General features: G+C 39.6%; 1 protein-coding gene across 1 annotated transcript in view; it reads right to left on the bottom strand.

Moving 5' to 3' along the window:
* The window catches only part of LOC121632055 (thyroid hormone receptor alpha), a 159,047-nt gene extending 137,644 nt beyond the window's left edge, over positions 1-21,403 (bottom strand). The window contains exon 1 of the mRNA XM_041973223.1: positions 21,041-21,403. The gene's annotated coding sequence lies outside the window, so the exon portion shown is untranslated. The remainder of the gene's footprint in view (positions 1-21,040) is intronic.
* Positions 21,404-22,502: the final 1,099 nt, after the last annotated feature.

Genomic DNA, 22,502 nt, shown 5'->3' with positions numbered 1-22,502 from the left:
TAGTTGGAGGCAGTGTGAGGTGGGCGGTGGCCGAAGGTGAGACCCCAATAACTGATGTGCACCCCCTGCAAATATTCCAAACCAATTTACAATGCTAATACAGATGCAGATATGCTATGCACAAAAAACAATAAATGAAACTAGACAAAATTATTATTATCTATTAATAAAATTTCTGTTTGGACTCACACTACCATATTATATATATAATTTAGCATTCACAAACTGCACTGTAAGTAATCATTTGTGCTCTGTTTTTATGTTGATGTGGATGATTTATCACCTGTAGCCAAGAACAGCCATTCATGAGAAAATCCATTTGTAATATGACCATTTCTTAGTGTTGAAGGTAGTTTCTGTTCTGCTCATGTTTTCTGCACAGAATAATTCAAACACATTTCTTTTCCTCCACATCTCAAATGGTTAAACCCAAACACGTCTTTGCAGTTGCTGTTATTCCCCATCTAACTGATTGCGGCAGAAACTGTCATTTTACTTGGAGTATCTTTGCTCTTTCATTGGAATGGAAATAAACTAATACATATGTTCAATTTCACGCTTAGAGAAAATTCTGCCAGAGAACCGAAGCTATGCGCGGTGTTATCATAGGTGAGGATTTCTGTCTCTGTTTTACATAGTTTAAGATGTGATTGTGCACAGTTCATGCATGAGTTTTGAATCAATATATTTTCTTTCAGAGCTGCATAGAGATCAGAAAAGTAATCTGCAAACTGCTCTGAGTAAAAAAAAAAAAACAATCATTAAAGAAACTCTTTAAATTAAAAAATGCAATAGAATCATGAGGATATTTTTGTTTTAAAAAGCCAGGTGAAAAATAACAGCTATCAAGCTGCTGTAATGGTGTTGCAACCAAAGATAGTCTAGGACAAATTTCTGACACTATCACAAATTTAAGCTGCTCATTCTACAGAGTCTTTGATATTAAAACCTGCATCTTCTAACCAACCAACAGGAAGCACAGAATAATAAACACAAAGCCAAACTAGCGACATATAACTAATGCAATTCAAACAAGTAAATCTGGTTGAGTCGGCGCATCACAAGCCTCGTTTACATGACGGTATGAGTGCTCTAGCAGACTTATCTTTCACTTCTATCAGGTTAAGCTGACTGCACACGTGAGGATTTTCTAAATCTGAAGAGATTTTTTGTCTGTTCAAGACATGAGGAGAAATAATCAGGCATATAACATTTTTGTGTGTGGTGTGCTTCAATAATCTTAGCACAGCCCACCACATACATAACGATTCAGTCCCGCAGCCGATCTACAATCTAGTCCTCTGAGTCAGAAACACGGCGTGATCAAACGTGATCTAACAAAAGCCAAGAAGAAGAAACAGAGCAACAACGGGAAAACCACAACAGCCAGCATGGGAGAGGACATAAAGGATGAGGGAATGGTGGTGGTCTTGCGACTGTTATTAACAGACTTTGGGAAAAAGTCAATTCCAGGATGAACATCTCATCGTCCATGATAAAAATGTAAACACAGAGACCCCCTGACCAGTTAAAGATGTAATGTTTTCATATTCAACAGCAAATCTGCATTGGGACTTTTATTTTGAAAAATACCAGAAGTTTATAAACTGCGCCCATGTCTTACTTCCTGTCTGCCCCTATCTGAATTGCAAAATTTGACACATTCTGGGTGCGTCCATCAATAATAGACTTGCTGTGTAAAGTAAGCGGAGAGCTGCGACAAAGCACTTCTGGAATGCTTCTGAGATGAGTCTGATAGGCGCTGCGGCACACCCGGTGGAAACCAAACCATAAAACAGCCGCAAGGGAAACCGTGGGGCAGCCGTAACGTGGCTAACATGCACCAGGTGGAAATGAGGGGTAATACTTGTGTTTGTTGGCACAAATTCACTCTTAACATACCTCAGACCACAGGATGATCTTATAAGATAATCATATAAGACAAAAACAGCCCGATAAGCTTTATGTGTGTGGCCTGCTTTACCAATGTTCAGAATTCAGCCTTTAAAGATAAAGTGAATCCTAAAATCTAGATACTGCAACCTGATCGGATTACCTCTAAAACACAGCTCCAACATTCTGCTCTAAAGATTGTATTATACATAGATACAAATCCAATCTGTGGCAGCCGTGGATCAGCTAGTGGATTGGTCACCCTTCCACCAGAGGGTCAGCGGTACAATCCCCAGACCAGCAGTGTGCCACTGTGTACTAATATTATCTTAGGGTCTTATTTTAATTTTAGAACAGTCAGAAACAGCATTATAAAAACTGTAGAAGTCCAAATCATTTCTTTACATAAAGCAAAATCCTGACTGATAAGAAGAAAAAATAATCAGTTTGAGTCTCTCTACAGCTCCAGTGGGAACAAACTTTCTTGCTTACTGGTGTGAGTTTGCTGCTTAATGAATTGAGACTGTGCTCAGTTTCAGAAAACTGCTGTCATGCCCACAAACAGGACTTTCTAAGAGAGGCAGGCAAAGTGCTGTTGATGCCAGAGGAAATCCTCAAAGAGGAAATATTGCAGGCTCTCTGACACTTTACCAAACCACTCTCTGAATCACAGCCACATGTTTGCATATTATAGAAATCACTCCAAGTTGCTTAAGTGGAAGAGTATGCACGTTACAATCGAGTGATTTCCAAATAAGCTTAACAATCTGCCGCAGCACATTAACTTTCCTTGCATCACCCACAGCACGCCACATTTCAAATTCAGACAATCAGGAGACGTTCCAACTGAAACATGGAATAACCTTAATTCTCTTTATTTTGTCTTTGCTACAGATGAGTTCAACATGAAACTCATTAACGCTCATTTCAGCTCTTATCCCATTCAATCCTCCTCCTTAGCTCTGTGCAGAAAAAGCCATTTCCACATGGGAATAATCTGTTGTGTTTTACTTTTAGAACAGTCTAGTTTGCATAGTTTAAAAGCTTAGCTGTTATGTGTGGACTCGCTCATGCACACACACACAGGGGTGCAACTGAGCCAACGTGGAGATTGATCAGCTGGGTGGTGTCCAAATTAAAGCGCGTCCCCTGCAGACAAGCCAAGGATAATAACTCTCTCCCTGTCTTTGCGGTTTTCTTTGGCCAGTGAAAGTTGGGAGTGAAGAAAGAAAAAAAGAAAAAAACAAAACATAAATGCAAAAGAGAAAGGAAGAAAAAAAAGAGAAATGCGATTGGATAAAATCCCGAAACCCTTCACATAAAGAATAAAACGCCTGGCTCTCAGATGTATGACCCATTTTCTGAACTCTTTCCCTCTTCATCTCCAACTTCCTTCCAACTTCAAATTTACACCAAACTCACTCCCCGACTCATTTTCATTGAAGTCACAGTGAGCTGAGTAAAGTGAAAATACATAAATACCTCCTATGCTAGCCTGATATATCAGAGTCTGGAGCAAAAGAAAAAAAAAACAGTCCACACTGAGCTGTGGCACCAACTGTTTTAAATGCTCTGTGGGTTTTTATGGCCATGCACGTGTTTCTGTGAATGCAGCCTATGAAAGACAGGCACATGTACTGTCTGTGTTTATCAGTTTGCATAATGAGGGGCCTTTCCTGCATGAGACAGTTCAATAATCAATTATGCACTGTCTGGAAATGCTCCGGTCCTTGTTTCTAATAATGAAATCGTAACTGTTATATTTAAAGCCAAAATACGAGCATTTCTGCAGAATTATGAGTTACATTAGCAAACAGTGATGACAATACGGAACATTTCATGAGGTAATGAAGGGAAACTTTCCTATTACTATTATTATTTTGTGTGTGTGTGTGTGTGTGTAGTGACTTCACAGCTCTGAAAGCCCAGTTCCCACCAACGGGTCCAGGTCAGTACACATTTTCTTGCATTTTACATCAAGCAAAAAATGGGAAGGGTGCCAGAATATGCCAATCATACCAATCCAGCCCAAAAGGGTGGAGCTTGACACACTGCAGTCTTTTGATTGGTTGAAAGAATAATCACTTCCTGTGCGACTCAGCACTAAGAGCAAAGCAGGAACACCGCCATGTTTAAATACATCCTGTTTTTTTTTTTGTTTTTTTGTTTTGTTTCTTTTTTTTACTGAATGCAAAGAGGAAAAAAACACAAACTGCTTCTTTTTTTTTCCTTTTTTTGGGGGGTCACGTTCATTACAATTCAAAGGAAGACATGGCACCACTGTGACCCTGCGCTACTACAAAGCTGATGCATCTGTGCTATCCAGCTGATGCGCTGCCTACCGGGTAAGGGTATGGTTGGCTGTGGAAACATAACAGAGTTCTGGGCTAACTGAACCATTCCAAGCTGGACCCCTTCATGGAACTGGGGCTATTGTTTCTTTGCATTGTTGTTTTATCTGACGTTGCACTTTTCAGACATTCATAGGACTTTTTACACTTTCCTTTGCATCCAATTAAAATTCTCTAACACTGGGCAGAATCAGTTGTTATTTTCCAGGACTGGAAGACTCACCATATTTATCAGGTACAAATAAATGAGAAAAATTGTGTTTTTCAAACTAATATATAGGAAGATAGGAATATTGGGGGATTCGTCTGAGAAGAAAAATGGATCGCTTCATTTTTCACTACATCTACCTGCCCAATTCTGTCCAGACTGATTTAAGACTCTTGTTATGAGAGAATTGCAAATAAGATCCAATCAACATTTGGTCTGGGTTAGATGAACTTAACTTAGCACTTAAAGATGTGCTACTGCACACTGCTGCTTCTGCTCATTTCTCCACTTGAACCAAACCACACATACAAGGTGTCATATGAAAGCAGAGACTGAGGATTACAAAGAGGTCTGTCTCATCACCGTGGGACAAAAACTCTGTGGGCTAGCTGCCAAAGAGTAGCAAATAAAGTTTTTCCACCTCCTATGACTCTGCGTTTGTTTGAAATAAATCATGAATTCCCTGCTAGTTTCCATGAAGATGAGGGGGATTTTATAGTGAATTATTTACTCGTCCTATCATATACTACCTTGGGCTTCACTTCTTTCTGAATCATCATTATGTTTCCAAGGTGAATTTTGGGGATATCCCTGGATTCTCCGGACTCTGACCATTGATGTGGCTCATTGACATTGGCTGACGGGTTCCCGATATATATACTTGCGTAACACTTCCTTTAAAACACTCACAAAACTGCTCAGATGAACTTTTTGTAGCTTCTACTTACAAAGTTCCTCATCAGAAATCCCTTTACTGATTCCTAGATGAGCTGGGCTGCCATCCTCTGGTGTTCGCTGAAAGTAATGTGGTTTTCCTTAAGGAGGAGATAAGTAATTACACTTTTTTTTACTGTGTTCCAGGTGAACTTATCTGACACAGTAAAACATATCTCGATTCTGACACTTCTTTAGTAACCTCCGGTGTCTCAGCTTTCTTTTTATACATGCAGCCATTGTAGTTTATTTTGGATTGGATTATTATGAAAATGAATGGCTTAAAAGGAAAATGTCTTATTTTATATATTCATATGTAATATATAAATATAACGTGTTTCTTAAAATAAGTCAGAAGCCAAGATCGTGAATTAAAATGTTTCTTTATATGAATGTCCTGTACAGCTACAGCCGACTGTCATCTTACGGGGGCAGAGCTGTGACCTTAAGTGACAATGTGTGGAAAATTGATGGGGGTGTCTTGGAAGAGTAGAAAGGACCGGGGTCAGCTTCCGTTAGCTAATTCCTCAAGTCTGAAAAGGGTCTGCCTACACACATACACGTACATCCACACAGGAATAACAAGTGGAAGTGATGGACTGTAAACCATGCATTGTCACTGTAAACAATGACTTTTCACATCACACCAATATAAACAGGTCCAACCCGGCCTGTGTTCCATCTCTCCTCGCTGCACCGTCATCTGTTACTGGTGCTTTCTCACACACAAACTAGAGTGGAAGGTCAGTGGGGTCAGCACTGCCAGCTTTGGCACAGAGGACGACCACAGATGTGAAAGTATGGTGAGATCGCTCTGGGGACCAGCTGGAGCTCATCCAACGTGGACAAGGGTCAAGGACACTGGTGAGAGAAAACAAGCACCATTTGGAGCCTCTTCTCAGATCCCCGCCAGGGTCTCGCTGTCGTCAGTCAGCCCGGGGCCTTCATCCAGCCAAATCCCCTGTGACAGCTCCAAAGACCACTTTGATTATTGTGACAGTTCATTTTCACACCCGTAAATATGAAACTGTGTATGCTAGACATTGATTCAGACAGGTTTGCTTATGTAAATGTGAAAAAGCATGCTCTGGGTTGGACAAAAACCAAGCATAACTATTGTGCATCCATCCAGCTCTCTATTTATTTACATATGTTTACACTCTCAAGACATTTTTATCATTAGGCTTGTTAATACAAATACCTAATCAGATGGATTACAAACAACGTGGTGTCAGAGGTTGGGAAAATGGAAGTCTGAGGACCTCTGCTTAGACTGTTCCTCTGCAACTTGATCCCAGATAAGCAACAGAAAGTGGATGGAAAATGGGTGATTTTGAGTAAAGAGGGAGAAAACGGAGACTACATGCATCAAGAGCAGCAGCAGCGTGTCCTCTAGGGATGTAACGATTACCGATGTTACGGTAAATCTCGGTGAATTTTTACAGGATAATAATTACCGTTTATGTTTAAATTAATCTCATTATCGCAGTGGGTTATTGGACTATACAAACAGCCTTGTCCGGGTTTGGCGATGCAGGCGCAGCGGGACTGCGTAGCTTGTAACGACGCTTTAAATGTAATGACACTTTAACACAGAATGAGAACATGGCGGAAAGTGGTAGCACACTGGACATTTTCCACCCAAGTAAAAAAACTAAATCTGAAGTCTGGGCCTAATTTGGATATTTTAAAAAATGCAGAGGAACAGCTGCTTGAAGACAACTATAAAAAGAAAGTTGCTGCGAAGGGCAGCAACACTACAAATCTTTACAGCCAATGCAAGGTAAGCAAACGTCAGGTTTTTAGGTTTTACGAAGATTGTCATACTACATGTAACTTTTCAATGACATATACCAAACATTTAAGCCATATATGTCCTCCTAAACACCAACTAGGTTTCGTTTTGAGTCTCCTAGTAAGAGCTAACTGTCTGAGAAGCTGCTAGTTAATAACGTTAGCCATGTTAGCAGCTAAATTGTTAAGTGTTTCACAACGAAACTTAACTGAGCGAAGCCGACAGAACACAGACCGACGTAAAATAATGTAAACATACAAGAACGCTGTGATTATGGTTATTTATAATGGCGAGATAGAGTCGATACAGATGGCCAGTTATGTTTTCTGTAACATAAACTCAAGGTTTCTTGAAGCTGCTGAAAGTACCCGTGTCACAATACAAAGTGCCATCACACACTTTATTCTCCAAAACACAAATTCCCAAGTTATATAATGAGGTCAGAGCTAATGTAATAAAGAGAAGGCACTTTCTTTGCTGCAACTTCTGGACCAGTGGAAGTGGAGCTGGTGTACCATACATCAGCTTCACTGTTCATTACAATCAATATGTTTACATGTTTAGCAGATTGTAAAATGCACCTGACAAATAAGCTTTATTCCTGTAATCTGTTTACACATTTGGTCAATTGAAAGTTAATATTTCTGTTGCTGTGCCAAGCCCTTGCCCCTTTTTTTATGTGAAAGTTTCCTTTTCACTATAATCGAGATATCAAATTTTCCATATTGTTACATCCCTAGTGTCCTCTTTTGTATTTGGACGGCCATGGGTCTGTCACCCCCTTCATTTCTGATGACACTTAGCAGGTGTATCAGTTAGCCATCAGCTCACTGTCCAGCATGCCTTGGCCCCTTATCCCTCTTCAGGTTCTGCAACCATGCCAATGCCACCTGGGACCCCCAACGGTTGCTCTTGAAGTCCGGCTTTGTGATCAAAAACACCCCACAGTTTGGGCCTGGCTCCAAACCACATGACTCAATCTCCCGTTCCAGCTTAGCTTTATTTATATTTACAGATCTTTCTTTGGTTGATGATAGAAAGGTAATCAAGGTAAATAATTGTGATCTCCTAGATGATTTTTGCTTTTGCGAAAACAGCAAGTTATACCAATCACGTAGGACTGTTGGCAGCTTTTTAAACATCTCTGAGTCATCTGGCATAAAACAAAACTGAAGCAATTACTATAGTGCACAGCATTAAACACACACTAGAGAAACACAGAGCTGCAGATAAAATATGCAAATACCTTTTTTGTTGCTATTTCTATGTGGTCCACAAATACCAAATTTGAGCAACATGTGCTCTTTACTGAGGATTGATCTATAAAATGTGATGACATATAAACCAAGAACAGCTGCCTTCATGTGTTTCTGAGAGTGATTGTGTGGTTTTTAGGAAGATGGTGTGAAAACATGCAGGCATTCATCTACCAAACTAGAGGCTGTGCAAGTGTGCATTGTTTTCATGCAGCTTGCTCACATCTCAGTGTCCAGTTTGCCAGGCCAAAGTTGCATCAAGGCGGTAGTGCACACTGATCACACACTGGTTGCTTCACACTTAGAATATTGAGTTTCTTGCTTTCTGGGCCAGCTATGCTCATGGAAACATGATTCTGCTCCCTACATCAAACACTTCAGAGGGGGTGCAGAGATGCAGAGCTCACACAAGCAGCCTTGTTGAAACCACATACACATATGCCAACGTATGCTGTCCCTACAACTCATTAACACCAAAGAGATTTTACCACATGCCAATGCATACAAGTCAGTGAAAGGAGAGGTATATTCAGTACCAACAGGAAACTGAATGAACCTGCATTATCTACCGTTTGCCAGCATTAGATGATTGGCTGCAGTTAAGACGACTCATATGTGGAAAGCGCATGGTTGCCAAATCAGCAAGTCTCCGAGTTCTTCTACAAACACATGCACAGATGCATGCCAGCACCTCAGGGAGCTTGGCATTAACTTTGCATTCTGGACCTCCCAGTGCATAGCTCCCCATGGTTCTACTTGGCTAGAAACAGGTACGGTTTAAAACACACTCCCCGTTTTGTTTTTTTATGTTGTTGTTCTTTTGTGTTGTTTTGTTTGCAATTGTTGTCATCTAAACTTTACCACTAAATGTTCCTTGGAGATATTTCACACAAAGTGACCTTGATTTCTGTTGCAGAGGAAGCTTTTATATGCTTAAGATTTGATTGTTTTTCAGTGCCAGATTGCAAACATAGAAACTGTTTTTAGATCATTTCAAGTACACTTTACACCAGAATCAGAGTGTATTACGACACCATACTTCTAATTATTAAAACATATGGCATCGAAAAAAAAGAAAAAAAAAAACTGACATAAAAACTTTTTTCCATTAAAGGTCCCATATTATAGATTTTTTTCAATAATTTCATATGGGTGTCAGAGGTCAAAACAACATTGTTTTTAAATTGTATTGCCCCAAATTCAGCCCCGATCCTTAATTTCAGCCATTCCAAAAATGGTTCTAGTGAGCTCTACAGAGAACGAGCTGTTTCTGAACCTTTAAATGTTTGTGAGTGATGCCTGTTTACGCCTATCTCTGAGAGAGTATCTGGCTTTCGCTGGCGTCCGCTCTGGGATTTTAGAGGGCAGGCCTAACTATCTGGGGGGGGGGGGGCAATATCCACTACTGTGGGTAGTGGTTATTTCCCTTCATGAGGTCACAAAGGGGAAGATCTCAGACTCACCTGTTTCAGCACAAATTTGCTAAAAAGTGGAGCAAGCGAGTGAGAGAGGTGAAAGATTTTCTCATTTTTAGGCCTCATACACTGGCTATGAGGGCACACGTGACTGTTAGAAAACCTTTAGAAAGTATATTTTGCACAATATGGACCTTTAGTATCTCGGCAGTAGCTCTAAGGTGTGTTAAATCGTCTTATTTCACTTCATCTGACAATTCAGTATAGTCAGGGCTGGAACTAATTATCAGATTATCTGTGCTGATTAATATTTTAACTGTTTTTTTTTGTAAAGTGTTATCGTTGGACATCAAGTTTATAATCTAGCATGATGAATGAGAGCTTCAAGCCAATGTGTGGGTTTTAAGAAGACATAGCCAAACGGTACAAGTCAATGTCAATAAGTTAAAGACAACTGTGTCTCTCTCAAATGACAAATACACAATAGTGTCACTTTGCAGGTGAATTAACTAGACGAAAAACAAAGGAAGATTAACCACAAGTGTTCGAGGCATCACAGCATCAAACTGTCAGAAAAAAAAACCTCACATTTCCTGTTTTCAGTCAACTTCACCACAAACCACGGCGCACACACCTGCAGTTATAATTTAATAATGGACAAATTTCTGCCATCATGATTGGATCACAGGCCAACTAAACCCAACAAACTCGTAAAAAGAGGCTCAAGGCCAGGACCTTCCAGTTGGTAAGTTCATTAACAAATGCAGCATCTGGACCCGGCTTGTGGCTGACTTCACTTTCTGTCAAATGCAATTCACTCAAAGTAATCTGAGGAAGTGAAGTAACCACCAGGGGTACAAATGTCTTCATCAGAGTGGTTTGGAAATATGATGTCAGAAGGAGGAAAGTTTCCTCAAACAGGAAAATGCTTGGTGTGCAGTATCGGAGAGGCCCAGCAGAGTGTGGGTCACTGTCAGTCACGCTTCCAAGAAGCCCATCTAAACTCTGGGGTGATCTTTAACCTCTCTGACAGTCATAACATAAACCAAAGTCTAATTCTTCAGCCAGAAAAACATCTTGTATGCACATATACTGCTCCAGTCAGACAGATATGGGATGGGAATACTGAGAAAACCAAACTTGTGCCCAAAACCTGGACCACTCTCTCGACTAAGAAAGCGGTTTGCTGTAACTTATGAGAGAGATGTACAACAAGAGCTAAAATAAACAGGAAAAAATGGGGGCTGCCACTAGTTACCATATGGCTCATAGTTTGGAGGCATTAAAGAAGCCAGAGCTGATAAACCGGGCAAATTTTGAAATTAGCTATTTCTCACTCTGTCGTGAAAACCTGCATTTAGCATCATCAAAGTTAAAGATACAGACAGTCTGACCATGTTCACAACTCAAAGATAAATCCGTCCTAAACAAAACAAGCTTCCATTCAAATATAGGTTAAATATAAATGTAGAAAAATGGCATAATTAAATAAAAAAGTACCTAAATTAAGAGTGAAAGGTACAATGGTTGCTAGGCAACAAAGGAAGGAAGTGGCGAGACTGTGAAAGCTTCTTAAAGTCAAGGAAGGAGGAGAACTGGTGGCGTTTCTAAGATTTGTCATCAAATCTTTCTGAAGGAATGTTTCAATGTCAGAATCCTTCGAAGTACTTTGTCCATTATCCTCTGAAATGTCAAGGGTGCCTCTGTGTATATGTGCCATTCCCAAAAACACCCACAATCCTTTGTTCATATCTCAGAAGTTATATTATACAATATATAATAGAATTTCCCACTAAAGCTGACTTAGAGTTGACTCAGCCTGGTGAAAGCTGTCATGTTTAAAGACTAAACTGGAAAAACCGAACTGACGTGTTTCTTAAACAGATGAAGGAAACGTTTTATTAATCAACAAAACCAATTAATCGGTTTACCATTAATAAAACAAAAACTAAACTAAAATTCCTAAACTTTTATGGCATTTTTAAACATCTTATTCCATCTTTACAAAATATATCTTTAATAATAACTCAAACTACTACAGCAATACGTACTTTTACCTAAAAGGTAGTCCTGCAGTAACCAAGATACGGAGCAAGACATCACTGACCTGATGGCTAATTAGCATATCAGGCCATATCTCACTGTGTTATTAATAATATTCACAGTTTATTTTCCTTAACGACATAAAACAGGTGAAACTCCCCAACACCAATGCAACAGTTAGAGACCATGTTCAGGAGAAGCCAAGCCAAGTTCAATACCATCACAGCATAACAATTACCTTTAATAGTGTACGCTTATTTCGAGAATTCCTTGTAGATTTTCAGGTTTTTCTTTTTCAGTTTTACCACTGTACTGTTACTGTCTCCAAAATTTTATCTGAAAACAATTTTATTTATATTTACTCAGACTGGTATCCAAAGGGGGGACAAAGTTGATTGGCAGAGCCTGATCAGGTTGAGTAACTCAGCTGAGCGAACTAATTTCACCAGAATTTTACTGTATTTTTCAGCATGATAAAAACATAGTACCTATGAGAAACTTGAAAGTATAAACTAAAATTAAAGGACAGACAGCTCAAATTGTTAAGAAAAATGATGGGCAAGCAGTCGAAGATGCAAGTTATAAATGTGTGACACCTGTACCTGAGTTCATCTTGCAGCAGTACGAGTATTTACGACAGTAAAGACTGGTGCTGGAGAGCACTACAGCCTCATTCCCTCCTGACACTTGTAATTCCACAGTGTCTGGACCCAAATAAAAAGCTGCAAGTTTCTTTTCTGAGGGCCAACTCTGAGACCAAAGGTCTTCATTTTGGTCTTGTAAATGTAGCAACTTCCTACTGCATAAGTGCTGTAGGTATCCAGCACAGAAGGCGGCCCTAACCCTGATTCTGATCTTGAAAGGAAAGAAAAAAATACAATAATCGGGAGGTGGAGTTCTGAAGCTGGCCAAACCATCAGGCGTTGGAACAAGTCCATTCAAGTTTCCTCAAGTGTGACAGATTAGAAACAGGGAGCAATAAAACTCCTGCTTTTCATCCCCACAGGCGATTTATTCAGCTTTTAATTTAGGGGTTTGAGAAGATTTTAAGCAGTGGTAGCTTTATAGAGAAACGGAATCCTGTTTCCAAGGAGGAGTAATCCGGGTTTAGGTCTATTCAAGTGTACCACTGAACTGCAGCAACATAACAGCATTAAACGCATTAATGAGATCAAAAAGGTCAAATTATTCTGTTCTCATTTCCAGCCGTAATCAAATGCCTACTGATGTACAGTAAATGTAGGAGACGAGTCGCCACTATCCAGCCTGGGTCTCTGCTTATATTTATTCATGAGGATAGATGATATGATGAAGCATGGAGAATTTCTAAATGGAAGCAGATTTTCTGGTTGTGCAATGTAAAAGTTCACTGAATTATTAAGGCAAAATATATAAAGATTGCCACAGTTATTATATATCATTTTAAAGGCAAAGGCTCCAAATATTGTCTGATTTCAGTTTGTTATTTCTCATATTTTCTATGATTTCTCTGCTTTAAACTCTCAAAAACAATGTGATTTGTCCTAGTAACTTTAGAATGACATTTTCTACGTATAAGAGGCACAAGAATACAACACACAGTAATATAACACTGCCTCCAAAGACATGGTCCTTGACTTAGAGTTAAGGTCCATTTAAGCCTTAGGTCGTCCTCTGCGTTCATGCGCTTCAGTACGTTTTCAGAGAGCTTCTGGATGCAGATGCATGCCCAAATGGAGCAGTACAACTGGAAATCATGGGGCAGCGGTGCAAAGTACAGCTCACCTGCAACCAATGAAAGGAACAAAGAAGAAAAAAACACAAATGGCTAAACTTTTTAGAAGAAGTGTACAGAACTACACACACATACAACTATGATTTTATCTAGCCTGCACATAATTACTGAGAACTCCTGAAAAAAAAGTAGGGAGGAGACTGGACGTGAAATGGGTCTGAAACCGACCTTGGAACTCAGAAGTGGCTTTTGAAGTCTGGATTGTACATAAAGTGAGCATGAACAGGCAAAATCTTAAATGAGTTTCTGTTTCACCCTCCACTAGATTCATAGTTTTGTTGCCAGTTGACTGTTAGCTTTATTACTTTAAAAAGCTATGTTGATTTTCATGAAACTCAACAGGGAACTGGAGCATGAGAAAAAGTTCCATGTAAAAATTTGGTGTGTCTGGAGTTGCCATCATGCATATAATCATTGAAATTTTTCAATTTAAAGCACCATTACACTCCCTGAACTCATAAGTAACCCATAACATCCATTTCCATTTCAGTGGAAATAACAAAACCATTAATTATTTCCAAATTGTCATTAAATTTGATCCTGATGACCTTCAGATCAAGTCTCAGTAAATTCATGTGGATTTTTGCTTTTTTAAAATTGTCCATTACAGCTAATGGAAACATGTAAACCCGCCAGACAGGAAAGGGAGGTCTCACTGAAGCAATGCAACCAAACATGAAAAAAACCAAGACAAAAGTACAGTTTTGCAACATTTCACCACTAGGATGCACCACGGAAAGGAAACCTGCTTTTTAACAGTTAATTTTCAATGTCGGTAATACTGTGTGAAATCTCGGGGGTTGATATACATCATGTTATTCTTCTTGTTTTATTATTGTCAAGATCACACACTTTAATTCTTCCCCTGATCTCTGATTATTAAAATGATTACCTTCCACCGCAAGGGGCAAATATACTGAAATTGTTATTGCCAGTTTAATATCAAATCCATGCTAAGAGACTCCATCTGTACTCCACAAGGCCTTTGTGTTTATGAGAGTACAAGTAGCCACTTTATTGTCTTTATTGGGAGTGAGCTGTTCAACATATCTGCAAATGAGTAGTGACTTCATTTGTCTTCCACTTCATAATGTGAGGTAGCTCTCACGGCGACGGAGTGAGAGAAAATTCCTGCACAAGCAAATGTCAGATGGACTCGTAAAGGGCTCTGCTTCACGCTGGCAAAAAGAAGAAGGAGAAGAAAAAAAAAACGCTCGGGTCTCAGTGCCAAGTTGATGAAAAGCCAGTTGTACCCCAGCAGAGTCAAGCTGATTGCCGTTAATAAGAGAGAAAGGCGGCTGTGCAAAACACCCCTGCAACTCTTTCTGACCAATAAAAGGCTTTATTATTTTCCCAAGTAATTTAGGCTGCTGCAGCTTGTGCAAAGAGCAGCACAGAGTAGCAACAGTTCGAAGGCATGCAGGAATACAAAAGATAAGGAGAGCACATCAGCATGGAAACCACTGCGCAACAGAAACAACCGTAAAAAAAACACACCTTAAAAGAGTTTAATGAAACCTAACCCACTATGAGTAGGCGTAAGGGAGGGGGCAGAAGAAGGAAAAAAAAACAAAAAAGAAAAAAAAAGAAAAAGAAACCACTATCTTGGAGCTTGCTGCCTGCCTGGTGTTAGATGTAATGCATCTACAAGTGTGTTTGTGTGCCAGAGAGAAGGGATGTTCCAGTATCTCAAAGACAGCAGGACCCCGAGTGGTCTGTGTGAAAACTGGTGCAGGACACGCTGATAATCTCTTGTCATGTTCACCATGAATGCATGCTTATCAGCAGTGGAGCTTCGTGGGCCTCTCGATGCAACACAAACCAACAACGACATCACACAGGAGGGCTCGCCTCATTCTTCTCTGCTGATGAAGTCTGACTTGCAATTTGCCATCGTTTACTGTGCCAAATATTACAACAGGAAACAGCTTGGAATTTCCTTCATGGTCGCGTCAACAAGGGACACCCAAAGCTCTTTGTTATTGTTAATATATGGGCTGAAGTGGAGTCATTTTATAGTAATAAAATACTTTTAGCTCATTAGACTGCATTGCATGTGGTACCAAGTTCTACTACCCACTAAAATTAAAATAATGAGCCAATTAACAACCAAGTTGGATTTAATATATTTATCACAAATGTCTGCAAATCCAAATATTTGCACATTACAAGTTGTATCTTTTAGGCTCTTCTAGAAATATCTAATGTAAAAGATTTTCATAGTAGCAAAAAAAGAAGTGGAGTGCAGCCATTGATGCCACTATCTTAAGATCATGAGCTATTTTTTCAGCTATCTTGAGATAACAAAGCTAGTTTTCCTGTAATAACTTTGTTTTCTCGAGGTAACGAGATACCAGAACTTTGTTTTCTCAACATCACGAAATGATCGAGGTGAAAACGGGTGGTTAGCGCCTAATTTAGCCGGTAATTGTCACAATCGGTCAGAATCTGTGACAGTAAGTTGACTCAAGGATGTATTAATCAGTTTGCTTCGTAAAATTGGCTTTTGGGAAGTTTAATTTAAACAATCTTGTTTTATCATGTCAACAAGATAGCCAAGTTTTTTTCTCAAGATAATGTTAAAAAAATGTTCGAGCATGGCTGCTCTCGGCTTCCATACAGAGTTGCTATTTTTAGGTATTTCCACAACTTCAAACCAAACTGAGGACACTGGACATACTGTATTTAAGCAGGTTTCTGTGTAAGATTTCAGTTGTTGTATGCTAGAGTGAAATGAAAGGTAATAGTCTGGATTGTGTAAAGAAACAGCTTATGGTAAAGTAAGAAAGCTTTTGCTACATTTAAAGGGCTCCCAAACACAGCAACCACAAATAGTTGAAAAATAGAAGTTTGTAACAGAAAACAGATTTCCTAGATATCGCTGCCCAGCAAAACTGAGTGAAAACAGCTCATCAACGAACAGTGGTCACAAGTAAGATGCAGAACTCTTGCGAGGAGATGGAAGAACTTTACAGAAGATGCAATACTCCATCAATCAAACCTTTGTAATGAATAACAAAAGGCAAAATCCTTTTATCTGACAAACAAAACATTAAAATATTTGTCCAAAATAACCAAAAGCATGTGTGAAAGAAACCAGACAGTTAGCATTGCCTTATTAATATCACCCCTTCAGTCACAGAAGGCCATAGCAGCATCACGCAGTAGACATGTTTTTCTCCAACAAGCATGGGGAGACTAACTCAACAAATCAATGAACCAAAGCATACTACAGAGACAAGGCCAGAATCAAGAGCTGAACCCAGATGAAGTCTTCTTTGAAATTTCTTTAGAAAGCCAAAAAAAAATTTTCCCCAAGCTCTTAGTTAACAGTCTAAAACCTGAGGTCCCCCAGTTGGGAAACTTTGATAACAGATGATGCCAAATTGTCCCAAAGAGGTCATTTTGAGCCTTGTTTTCACCCAGAGGTGAGGGTCGGGTCGGGACACCTTTCTTTTGTGTTTTCATACACAAAAACTTGGAAGAGTACCGAAAAATCCGACCCAACCCATCCTACTTTTTTGGACCCCTTCCGTTGGGGTACCAATCTAGCCGATCTGACCCAAACCGTTGGGGCTTTACAATCTCCAATGTGTGAAAAAAATGTCACTTTCCGTGCGACCTGGCATGAAAAAGTAGGAATGGCTCCTTGTGAAGTGTAACCGTGGAGGTTACCGAGGAGGTCAGCACTTTCCTCAAGATCATTGGGTAGTTCTCCCAGAGAGACCTTGACGGGGCCTTCCTGAACTAAATGTTTAAGGAAGGTGTTGCCCTGCAATGGCGACATGCTATTACGGAGCCAAGGCATCTAGCGTTATCCAGCTTATACTCCGCCTCTCAGGTTAGGTTACGTTGGGCTGTGGGAGCGCAACGAGATTATAGTTTACAAACGGGTCGTAACAGGACCCTAACCGTCCCGACCCGACCCGCACCCCGTTGGTGGAAACGAGACTTTGGAGACCTGATCTGAAATGTGTGAACTAAAACCTGGCTAATTTTATTCTGCTCCACTTTTTCCACAGTTGGCCTTTGCAGAGGAATTTTTCACATATTGTGCTAGATTTTATAAATTTAAACTTACATCTTTATCATTTCAAGGGGATATTTACATTCACCCTGACAGTGTTTGGTTTTTGGGGGATTTTTTTGGTGGACAAGCCTTTGTGCATTTGTGCTTTGTGCCGTCTTCGTTTATTCTTCACTATTAGCACATATACTGATATTTCCACATCTTAACAAATCTCCCTTTACTATGACTCCAAAAGTATTTAAACTGACCTTGTGGTTGCAGATATATACTAATTGTATTATGGGTATGCAGTTTTTGAACAAAAACTAAGAAATAGGCATATAAATGGTGTAATTTATGCTTTTGTTTTTTGTGTTTATCAAAGACGCTTCAAACTCTGCTATGACATTTATGAAGAATATATCATTTGATACAGGATTCATTTATTTAAAGATCACTGTGATTTCACACATTCTTGGACTTATTATTAGAGACGTTCAGCCAGTGATCAGAACTGGGCAATTTTCAGCTTGATTAGAGAAAACATGTGGTTTATTACACAGATTCAATTTCAATTTAATACAAATAAATGACCCTGTATTCTGTCAATGGTAATTATTAGAAAGATAATCAGACAAGGACCAAACTGGAATTGGGAGGTCAGACTGTAAATGAAACTATAATTGTCCATGAAATTTAAAATTGGTGCATCTCCACTTGTTAAGTTTAAAATGTTGTTTTGACTGAGCACTCTCACCATCCACGAAGAGAACTATTTATTCACTCAAATAGAAATAAACTCCATGATACATTTCTGTACTAGGGATAATTAATTCAGATGCTTCTGCTGACATGCAGCATCAGAGCACGTCATTGTTATGAGCACAAGCTACCCTTCACATCTATTAGCCCAGTTACAGAGCAGAAACTCTGGAAAAATCACATGATATTTTGTGGATGTATGTTTGCTGCCCTGACCAAACTGGCAAGGGAAGCTAAGACCTAATTATAAAATCATAGACAACATGAGAAGTCGTCTCAAGCTCCACCTCTAGACAAACTATATGTCAACTGAGGTTACAGAGCAAGTAAAGGGGAAAGTAAGACGACAAGAAGCCAGAGGGCATATCCTTTTATTTCAACCAGGAATGTGTATTTACAAAGAGGCAAAGCAACTCATGCTAACCCTGCTAACATATAGGCTGAAGATGTGGCTGCTCCTGCAGGATAATTACTGTCACATCAGTGTCATTCCTCATGAGAGACGACAACACGTTTCACCAAAACAAGCATCGAATCATCTTCATCTTCATCACCTGCTGTGTTTTTGTTCCAAAAATACAGCAGAGATTTACAGAAGAAAACTAATAAAGTAAAACCCAGGCTCACCCCATTTGCCACGCTCAGTTCAGGAATAGCTCCTGACATACTGGCCTACCCAGCATGCCCCCCTGCCTCTCCAGACAGCTCTGACATCATTATACAGCCGATACAGACGAGGACATCAGCTCCTCGCTGAGCGTTATATAAGAGGATGCTCTACGTTTCTTAGCATTCAGCGCCACTGCTATTCCACAGGAGCAGATGATGGGAGGAGGGGGAGGCGAGGAGAAGGAAAAGGGGAAAAAATGAGAGAAAAAGAGAGAGAGAGAGACAGAGAGAGAGACAGAGAGCAAGGAGGCCAGGGAGAAATACAGACGGAGAGGGCAACAAAAAGAGAGGCCCACTGGGGTGTTTGCTGCTGGGAGAGAGGGAAGAAGGTCACCCTCAGCTCCCTAAAGGAGCCCCATGATGAAGAGAAGAGAAGAGAAGAGAAGAGAAGAGAAGAGAAGAGAAGAGAAGGTCACATGGGGCTACATCCATCGGCTGTCCTTGTTTTCTCTCTGCTGCCCTGTTACATCACTCAGCGTTTCCCATGTGTTTTCCTTCTGTGCTTGGAAAATATTTCCAGTAAAAGTTCAGAATAATTATTTATTACAAAAATGACTGTGAGAAAACACCTAAACGAGTTAGAAGACTCAACCCAGCAGCTTTGAATAAACAGGTTTCTGCCCTCCTGGTTCAGCCAAACTCAAGCTAAGCGCTGTAATTTAAACTGGTAGCTAATTATTAACGAACAAATATCTAGAACAATATCATTCAATCTGACTTAACGTCTGATTTTGTAAGAAATCTCAAAACTGGTTTGATATTTTAGACATCTTTGGTAGAACTGCTCCATGTCCTTTCCAGCTGCAAAGTCCCTTAAATGTGTCTAAACTCAAATCTAAATTATTCCCTTTTTCTACTGGTTACTATGTTAATGGGAAAATCCATACACTGCTGTTTGAAACATGCTTCGTTGTGCCCTACATCCGCGCGCCCGTGCAGCTTCTAGACCATCTCGCAGAACTGTGCAAGGTGCCGCTTTGATAAATGAAGAGGTACCGCTGACAGCAGACGCCCTGACAAGCATGTGAGCAGAGTGGCTTCATTGAGTGATTTAATTATTCCAGTGCCTGTAATGTGTTGATGAAGACTTTTAAACGTTAACAGCTGCAAATGCGCCAAGCAAACTCTCACCATTATGATTTTCAGTCATGCACTGGGCTTATTTTCACTGGGCATTCTCAATCGTGGGCTGAGCGTAAGACGAAATGTCATTAGAAAGCACTGTCAGTGTTCCCAGGGTACATTTAGCCTTTATCTGCACTCATGTCAAGACAAATACACTGTTTTGAACAGAACTTTACTATATTTTTTTTTATCTAAAATGACACTGGAGTCAAAGCATCCACAGCACATTTAATATTAAACCCATTTGTACTTTGATCTAGTGCAAACAAACCAAAACGTTCTTGGCTTTTTTATATATAATAAATAAAATATAACCTAATTGGAAAATCTTTTGTAATGCAATCATCTACAACCAACACATTTCCAGAGATTCATGACATGCAGAATTCTAATGACACAATAAAGAGGTGATGTAAAAGTCAGAATTTAATCCTAATATATATATATATAACTGTTCTAAATACAAGAATACTGACTTTAAAAGTGAAATACAAATACCAGAGTTTGATACCAAACACACACACACACACACACACACACTTCTACGTCACCTGATGGTGATAAAAGTTTGAAAACGTATTATGTTCAGGTGGGCACAACCATGATCACGTTAAATGCTCGTCACATGGTTTATTTGGCTGCATTGTAAATTATGAGCGGGCCAGTTGGCCTTCATGTGTGTGCACGTGTGCATGCGTGACTGGCCCGTGCGCGCGCCAGAGTGCAGCAGGCGTTAAATCCAAGTCCTGGGCCTGAGAGCTGCACACAGGGCAAGAGTAATAAACCACACCAAGCACCGCAGCCGCTCTGAGTTTTACCTTAATTTTCAAACACCAACCACATGATATAATAACAGCCGAACAGTGGCTGAAGTGGACCCTGCTTCCAGCTGAATGTGCTGTGTGTTGCCCTGGCTGTTGATCTGATCTGTCAAACCAGCCCGGGCTACTGAAGCTAGCGCCACCAAACTGCCTGCACACACCACGCTGCGACCGTCGGACTGCTTCCAGGCTTCATAACACTTACCGTCGGTGAAACCCCTCCAGCGCGGCACGGACACCAGTTTGGGTTGGAAATTAGAGCACGAGGCGGGAACGAAAGCTTGAAAAGGGGGGGGGTGAAAAAAGTCAGCCGGGTTCCTCTGGTTGCAGCAGCGCTGGATGTCTTACTCGTGCCCGCACTCCGAACACAGTCGTCCGCCTGCCTGCTGCGGCTCGTACCGTCAAAATAATCTCTCTCCCGCCTCCCACAACTCCCCGTCCTCCTTCCTACGAGGCTTCACAGTGAAAACGATTACTTTGTTTCCTCTTTTGTTGTCCTCCAGTAGCGGCTGGATGAACTGCAACGACAACGACAGGGGGGGAAAGAACCAAAAAAGAAATACTACACGGTCGCTCCTCCCTCCGCTTGTGTACAGTACAGTAAGAGGAGCGCTGGCTTGTGGAGCCACTTATTAAAACTATCTACCGCTCTCTACAGGACCTGCACCGCAAAGCACGCACTGTACACACAAACACGCTGGGACGCTCACATGTGACATGCGGAGCATCCTCTGCCTCCACTCCTCTCTCATGTCCTCATTTATTGACTCCATCATCGCTGCGCTGAAGCCCCCGTCCCTCCTCCTCCTCCTCCTCCTCCTCCTCTATTTAGGAGCTGCTGTTGGGGGTAAATAAATCTAAATCTGGTGTACTGGCAAAAATGTCATTACAGCTGATTTAATCATCATTTTAGAATATATATTTTTAGAATATTTAGATTTTTATATTAATTCAACACATTTATTACATCTTAGCCTTTTTTTAAAACCTGTATCATTTTATTTATTTATGCTATTGATCAGGATTCCATTATTTGTTCATTATATTTTATACATTAATTTACTAATTTATTATTTTATTTTTGCCAGAATTAAATTTATTTATTTATATAATTTTTTCTTTATTATATTTAGTTCACTTATTTACTTTTCATATATATATATAAAGCAGTACAAAAGTTTTAATTTAATTAAAGCATATAATAAATAATAATAATACCCTAGTTTCATATTCATTAACATAAAAAATACATTCATTTTATTTTCATTGTATTTATTTATTTATTTTCATTCAATTATTTAGTACTTCAACGATTCAATAATCTATTTATTTATTTATTCTATTTGGCATATTTTAATTTTATTTATTTATTTATTCATTTACTTTAGTTATTTTATTTTTTCTGTGTGTTTTATTTAATTTGTTTATTAATATAATTTCAAAAGATTTTTTAATTTCATTTCTTGTTAATTTTTTTGTTTGTTTATTTTTACACAGACTTGCTTTGTAATTTGGATGTGCATTTTTTACATTATTAGTACATCATCCAAATGTATAGGATCCCAGAATTTAAATGAACTTAATCTGATAAATATTGCATTTGGTTAGTTAGTAAAGTTTTTGTTCTTGGTGGTTTTAATGCATTTCCAGTTCTTTAACTGAAAAGC

The sequence above is a fragment of the Melanotaenia boesemani genome, chromosome 21, assembly GCF_017639745.1.
Source record: "Melanotaenia boesemani isolate fMelBoe1 chromosome 21, fMelBoe1.pri, whole genome shotgun sequence".
Classification (NCBI taxonomy): domain Eukaryota; kingdom Metazoa; phylum Chordata; class Actinopteri; order Atheriniformes; family Melanotaeniidae; genus Melanotaenia; species Melanotaenia boesemani.
The sequence above is the reverse complement of the archived record's forward strand: the minus strand, read 5'-3'. Positions and strand labels throughout refer to the sequence as shown.